This window comes from Lytechinus pictus, chromosome 14 (assembly GCF_037042905.1).
Source record: "Lytechinus pictus isolate F3 Inbred chromosome 14, Lp3.0, whole genome shotgun sequence".
NCBI lineage: Eukaryota > Metazoa > Echinodermata > Echinoidea > Temnopleuroida > Toxopneustidae > Lytechinus > Lytechinus pictus.
Window position 1 is genome coordinate 16,256,572 of NC_087258.1, and position 7,552 is coordinate 16,264,123.

Below are 7,552 nucleotides of genomic sequence, written 5' to 3' on the forward strand. Positions count from 1 at the left end.
CTGACATTTTAAAGTTTTGCTTATTTTTTCGCAAGACAGTCACAACTCCGTGACATGTGGGAGAGTCGATGATGTCCCTCACTCACTATTTCTTTTGTTTTTGGTTGTTTGAATTGCATAATATCTTTTTTATACAGATTTGACAATTAGGACCAACTTAATTGATTCACCATGAAATGTTAAAACAATGGTAATTTTACATGTTTATGGAAGAATAAAACTTGTTTCACATGACAATGAGGAAAAATTTGAATATTTTGATAATAAAAAAAAAAAAAAATAATGGGTGACGTCATCAGTCGCAATTAATATTAACCATGATGTGCATCATATAACTGTTTGAGGAAAATAAATTTTCTTATTTCACATTCAATTTCGAATAAATTATCAGTGTTATTCCTGTTGGATTTTCTCTTTATTAAAATAGGCTTTTTTTTTTGGGGGGGGGGGTAAGTAACAAGTTCAGAATACTGGACATACGACATCTGTTTCATGAAAGTTGTCGGGCACTGACAAGTATGACTTTCTCCGACAGTTACGGTAGTAACAGACAGAGGCCAGTGCCCCTCAGCCAATCAAAACTTAGGATTTCACCGAATTGTCTGCACTGAGTTTGAGCATGACAGTGCTGACAACTTTCATGACCCCCCCCCCCCCCCCAATTCATTGGTCAGTTGTTGTGACGTACAAAGACGTCAACAAGTACTAGTATTGCATCACAAGTGAAAGCGGGGATTCCCCTAGTTGTAGTCTGTATGTACAGACCCTTTTGTGGAAGCTTCAGAACCTGTCAAAATACACCATAGTAATCTGCTTCTTAGATCGGATAAAATGTATTTAAAAAATAATATTTTGATTATAGTGCTCAACTAGCAGTTTAATCAGTACACTATTATATCTTTTTTCATTTATCTCTTTTTTCAGAGTAACCGCAACTTATTTATAGTCTGTCTTTCACTTATACGGTACACCATATTGTAAATTTATGATGGCGCGAGGTGTGGTACAGTATGATGTACGTATCTGGCGTAGGTAATATTACAAGTTTGAACAAGTTTTGTGGGACCAGACAAGCGTGTAGAAACTTTCTGTCTGGGCTTTCTGTCTTCCACTAATTTCCAGGTATTTTTCCCATAGACTTTGATGATTGTCATGATTGTTGGGTGCCATTTATTTACCTTTAATTATGTCTTAACTTTTCAAAGTTTTTGCGAATCCACACGTCGCGATCGCCGGCTAATTTAGTTCAACGAAAGAACGAGCGAGCGACCCCAACTAACTATGGTGGTGCTGCCTGCTGGCTGGCAGGCAAGAATAGCCTTGTTCATTGAATGAATGCCTGCTGCTACTGCTAGCAGTAGCTGCATGATGTGTGTGTGTGAGTGCCGAGTACATGATGATTGATAAAATGATACAGAGCTCGTGCCCATTCATGTCTATATTGCTTGCCATATGGCATAGTCATAGTTTCATACTAGAAAAAAGATTTGCGAATTCCTGTGGCTGTGCCTACATCGGGCAAAGTTCGTGCAGGCTCCACTTCACTACCGCTAGTCGCTACACTGCGCTCCACCTACCCGAACTTCAGGACGGTGAACTCGATCGGATATTCCGAGTGACAAAGGTGGGATCAAAAAGCAGTTTATTGTAAAAATTAAAGAAAAAAAATATAATGAGAAAGAAAAATAGCTTAATTTCTTACTCTTCACCCTTATTTCACTCTGTGTCCATCCTCCGGTTATCCTCAAAATTGGTGATTTGGGGCCAGTATCAAATTCCTCACACGTATTATTCACGGCCGATTTCAAAACATTGCATGCGATCAGTCGCAGGCCAAACAGCATAATTATATTATAATTTGATGGCTCGGAAAATACCAAAAATGTTCTAAGAGTTTGGGAAAATATTCCACTGATTGTAGAAATGTTGGAAATGAAGTTGTATCCGGCTATCCCATTTACATGATTTAGGGCTAGATCTTCTAGAAGGAAAGTAGAAATCTCGGGGGGGGGGGGGGGAAGTTTTACTCTCTCAAAAAAGTAGTAGGTACAAGTATGTGCTGCAGGCGAGACAAAAAACGGGGGCCTTGGAGCGGGCTTTTGTAAAAAGGAGGGTCCTCGGAATGGGCTTCGGAACTACAAATGTTTGTGAAAACGGGGGTCCTTGGAACGGGTCGCCTGCGTGTGAGTGGGTATGCATCCCTATGGAACGTGTATGCAGCTAGCCCGGCGGCAGGGTGCGCTAGCACGGAGGCGATGGTCGGACAGTGCTCTGCGGCCGCTTTTCACCAAATTGCGGCTCATTGTAGCAGATCAATGCGACCGGAACGGCGTAATGCAAAATATGTGAAGATTTGGAGCAGATTTCTTTCTTCTTATTTCTCGATAAGAAGAAAATGCTATGCTTTGGAGCGGCTTTCTTTGTTCTTTTTCTCAATAAGACAAAAATGCTATGCCTTGGAACGGAAATTTGAGTGTAAAAATGGGGGTCCCCTCCGCAGCACATACCCACTATGAAGACTATGTTAGATACAGCGCTATTATCCTGGATTAGATCCATATTCAACGTTTTTATATAATTATTATTTTTATTTATTAAAGTAAAATATTTTATTGTATTTGTTAGTTTTATCCTCATATTATCAATTAATACATATTATTCTCTGTCACAATTTTCTCTTGACCTCTACTTTAATTCACATATACTATACATGTGAAAGGCTGCATGAATTTTTTTTTTTCAATCTGTACCTGCACTTTAAAAGATATCTGAAATACCCAGTTTACATCAAATCAATTTAGTTTTACATGAATGATGTACAAAACTAATTAATACCCCGTCATTGCGAGATCTGAAACACTTTTTGAAAGCTTCTCAAATAGTAATACTTTTGTATTTTCCATACTTGGGCCATGTTTAAAGTTGATCCTGCGAATGGTTTATTAGTTATCGCGAGAATTAAATTGTGAGGGACGGGTGGATTGACGATCAGTATAAATATATTGTGCCCTTGGCAGTGACCTGTGGTGGGCGTGTCGTGGTCTAGTGGTTCTGACTCTTGTCTTTCAAACAGAGGGTCGTGGGTTCGAATCCTAGCCATAGCGTGTTTTCCTTCAGCAAGAAATTTATCCACACTGTGCTGCACTCGACCCAGGTGAAGTAAATGGGTACCGGCAGGAATTAATACCTCAAAAAGCTGTGCGCACCAGAATCGGTAGACTAGCTTAGCCGGGGTAATATAAGAGCGCCTTGAGCACCTAGCAAGGTGGATACGTGCACTATACAAATCCTATATTATTTATATTATTTATTATAGGTAATGGTTAATTGTTGAGATTATCTACATGTATGGAATTGGCATTATGCTTCCATGTCTCCTTGCGGAATTGTAGATGCATACGTATGAACAGGGTCTTAGTGTTTCCAAATGTTTTGGTGAATACGAACAGGGCAATTTGGTAAAATAAGGTGTATGTTTTTTTTCATTTGTATTTTGTTAAGAAAGCCAAAGCAACATTAATTTTTTTGAGTTGTTGAACACCATAGTACGAATTCACCTCATGTTCCTATGTTCAACTTGGTCAATAGGAACTGAAAACCCAATTATAGCACCTTGTAATAGTAACCTTTTGTTTATGCATTTATTATTGAAATGAAATTTAAAAATTTTAATTTTTCGTACTGAAATATTTATTACTAGTTTTTCTGTACATTAACTTTTTGAATTAATATGTTAATACCACATGCATTTACATGTATCATTGGAATTTAAATTTTAAATTGTTTGTAATGAAATATTGATAACTAGTTATTTCTATACTAGTACTTGCGTTTATATTGAATTTTAAGTATTGTCATCTAATATCAAATGGAAGCTTTATGTACTTTATTAGGTGGTCTGTCTATGACAGATCACTTCTTAATTTCGTCAGAATTTTCTTTCTTTATTTATTTTTCGCACCTATGTTTGTCGCCAACTTTTCTCCAAATCTATATATTCAGTTTCCAGATTTTGTAAAGGTGGCAGCACTAATAAGGCTTTCCACTTCTAGTTGCCTCCTCATTCATTTATAAATCATGTACTTTATTCAACTGTTTCCCAGATTTTATCATTGTAATATTTGCAATTTTCCCATGTGATTTATGTAAACTTTGTATGTGCCTTGTATTTGTTTTTATGATGAATGGAATAAATGCTATCAAATCTAAATCTAATCTAAATCGGCCGGATCAATTTTGCTGAATTTTTCATCATTATTAAAGTCTATCATAGAGACGGCATACCTAGCTTTTCATTTTCAAGGTCACCTGGTCATGATGACGTCATCTACGCGCCATTTTGTAAAATTCTTAATTTGATCATATCTACATAACGGATTATCAATAGTCAATCATATTCACATCAAATAAACTTTAGGTCAAAGGTCGTCTGTCAATGTCATCAAAGGTCATGACGCGCGCGTCAAAGCTAAAAAAATTCTCAAAATGGCCTATAAAATTTTTTGGGTACGTTTCAGGTCATTTTAAGCATTTCAACATTTTGCGCGCGCGCACATATGTGCGCGCGTTTTTGTGCGTAACAGCGTTACGCAACATAAATTCGCTGTTTTTTCTATGCGTATCTATTATTGATATAATTCTCATCAAATTTATACCTCGATCAGCTCTATACGATCATTAATGAGGGAATGAGCACCCATTAAAGTTTGCAGCATGCGTGCGTGCGAGCTCTTTCCATAGGCTATTAAAAATTCACTGTAGCTCTTCAGAACGAACGGGGACCCCCAATTTTTTTTTCATATTTCAATAGAGTATGAATCATACATATGATTTCATGACTCATTGGACCCTAACGTATATTATGACGTCATCAAAATGGCGTCGGAAGTCAAAATATCCATTTTGCATGTTATGACGTCATAATAATTATGCAAATTTGGCTCTAACTCCGTGAATATTGATCAATTTTCGCCCAATTTTGGATATGTTGTAGCTTAGTTCCTATTCTTTCTGAGTTTTGGCCTTTTTCATTTTAATACACGGATCATCCTGAAAAATTGCAAATAATAAAGGCATGTCATTTTTACTCATTTTGCGTGTAATCTCTATTGGACATGACTTTTTCTCAAAACTAGATTCTACATTCCTCTATTTCGTGAGCCATATCTCCATTTTTTCACGTCAGTTATTTCTGAGCTTTTAGTATGTTATAGCTGAAATTCTAAGCTTTCGGAAATGTTGCCTTCATATTTCAATCAGATGCCGGGATCATGCCCGTATTTCACTTGCAAAATTCGATTTGAGATTCTCGTATTTTGCATACGTGTAAAGTCTATGGGAAATATTGGGCGTCAGACTTGCATCTCATTCAATCATGCGGGCAGGGGTTCGAGTCCGAGGGTGAACATGATTTTTTTTTCTTTTTTTTTTACTATCTTGCGCACGATCAATTATAAGAATTCTAATAAATACTAGTTAAAATATTGCAAAATAAAATAGATTATAATTACTTTTTCATATCATATCTATCTAATCATATCCGTCTATCTATGTTATAAATCTATCTATCTTTCTATCTATCTATCTATCTGTCTGTCTATCTATCTACCTACATCATGACATATCTATCTATCTATCTATCTCTCTGTCTAATATATATCTATCTGTTTGAATATGTCTCTCTCTCTCACTTTATCTATCCATATGTCTGTCTGTCTATCTACCTACATTGTATATCTATCTGTCTATCTATCGATCTCTCTGTCCAATATATATATATCTATCTGTTTAAATATGTCTATCTATCTATCCATCTATCTGCCTGTCTCTATCTATCTCTCTATCTATCTATATGTATGTCTGTCTGGCTATCTATCTATTTCTCTAATATATGTCTATCTGTTTGAATATGTCTATCTGTTTGAATATGTCTATCTTTCTATATCAATCTATCTGTCTGTCTCTATCTATCTATATGTCTGTCTATCTATGTTTTATTAATATAACCACCTATCATTTATCTCTCCATCCATCACTCCATCCATCCATCCATCTATATATATAATTATCTACCTTTTATGTATCTGTTCGAATATGTATGTCTGTTTCTCTGTCTTTCAATCTAATATTTGTTTAAATATTTTTTTGTTTATCTATCTATACGACAGACCACCTAATTCGTCCGTATGACGAATTAAAATCTAGTTTTTTTGGTAACCTTGATATAAACGGGTATTTATATTCACTGTATATAATTTTTATGTTTGTAATTATGACTTTATATGTTTAATATGGTATTTTGATGTTTATTGACTCAAAGTTGTGAACAAAACAAATTTCCGGTATGGATAGATAAAGATGAACTTTGAACTTTGTTTAAAGTCAGAGATGCATTTGAATCCTGCAATCAGTTTTCCTTTTCAAATCATAATAAGATTAGCCACCGTAGACAAAACAATGAGGACTGCAAGAAAGCTGCAATGAAAAGACGCTTGTAGCACCCCTATAGCCGGATTCAGACTGCTAAAACAGATATGTCACAGACTTTTTTGACACATTGTCTGTTTAAAGAAACTCATAATCTTTCCGAATTCCAACTCAAGAAATGATTCACTGTACATTTGAAAGAAAAATTGAAATAATTATTCTTTCATCTTTTTTTTCCTAGATGGGATGGAGAATCATATAGGGAGTTTGACCAGTTGCCTGTACATCATCATTTTTATTCTTTGTGAATGCTGTACATCACTGCCAATAAATGACCAAGTGCATGTAAGTTGAAAAAAAATCTTTTTTATAATACTTATAAATAATGTAGATAATATGATAAATATAAAGCTAACATAGGTTTCAAGTGAAATCATACAATGATGTACATGTACATGTAGCTTGGTTTGTACCAGGCTCATTCCCATTACCGTGCGATCCTTTGCGAAAGCCACGGTTGGCCTTTCGTAACTGATCACGAAAATTTTGGAACCATTCAAAAATTTTCTACGATCAACACAATTGCCACGACTGATCCGATATGAGCTGATACGATCTGGTAAGATCAATACGATTACTCCATGATTAAAGTATGCTGTTTGAATCATGACGCAAATTGTAACAGTTGGGACTAGGTATGACAAACATACATTCCTGTCATATTCTTGATGGTTTGATTATGTTTTAACCCTACATGTAATTCTCCCGGGGGGGGGGGGCATAATGGCCCCCCCCTCAACAATTTTCGCGATATATCTGCTGCGCGAAATTTTTTGACCTCGCCGGTCACTGACCTTTTACTTTCAAGTCTCGCGCAAATTTTGATACCAAATTTGTGATGCCCGGGTACGCGGTTACGACATTACGCAACACTATGTAAGTGCATGTCAGACCCAAAATTGCTCATAAACGTGATTTCATGTACAAATCCAATGCAAATTGTGTATTTAGCCAAAATTCTTAAATGTATCATTATTTCTACTTTTACTGAATAAACTTAATTAATTTTGCCTTGTTTATGATCAGAATTAAGTCTGGAACAATTTCCATTGAAAAACAATAAAAA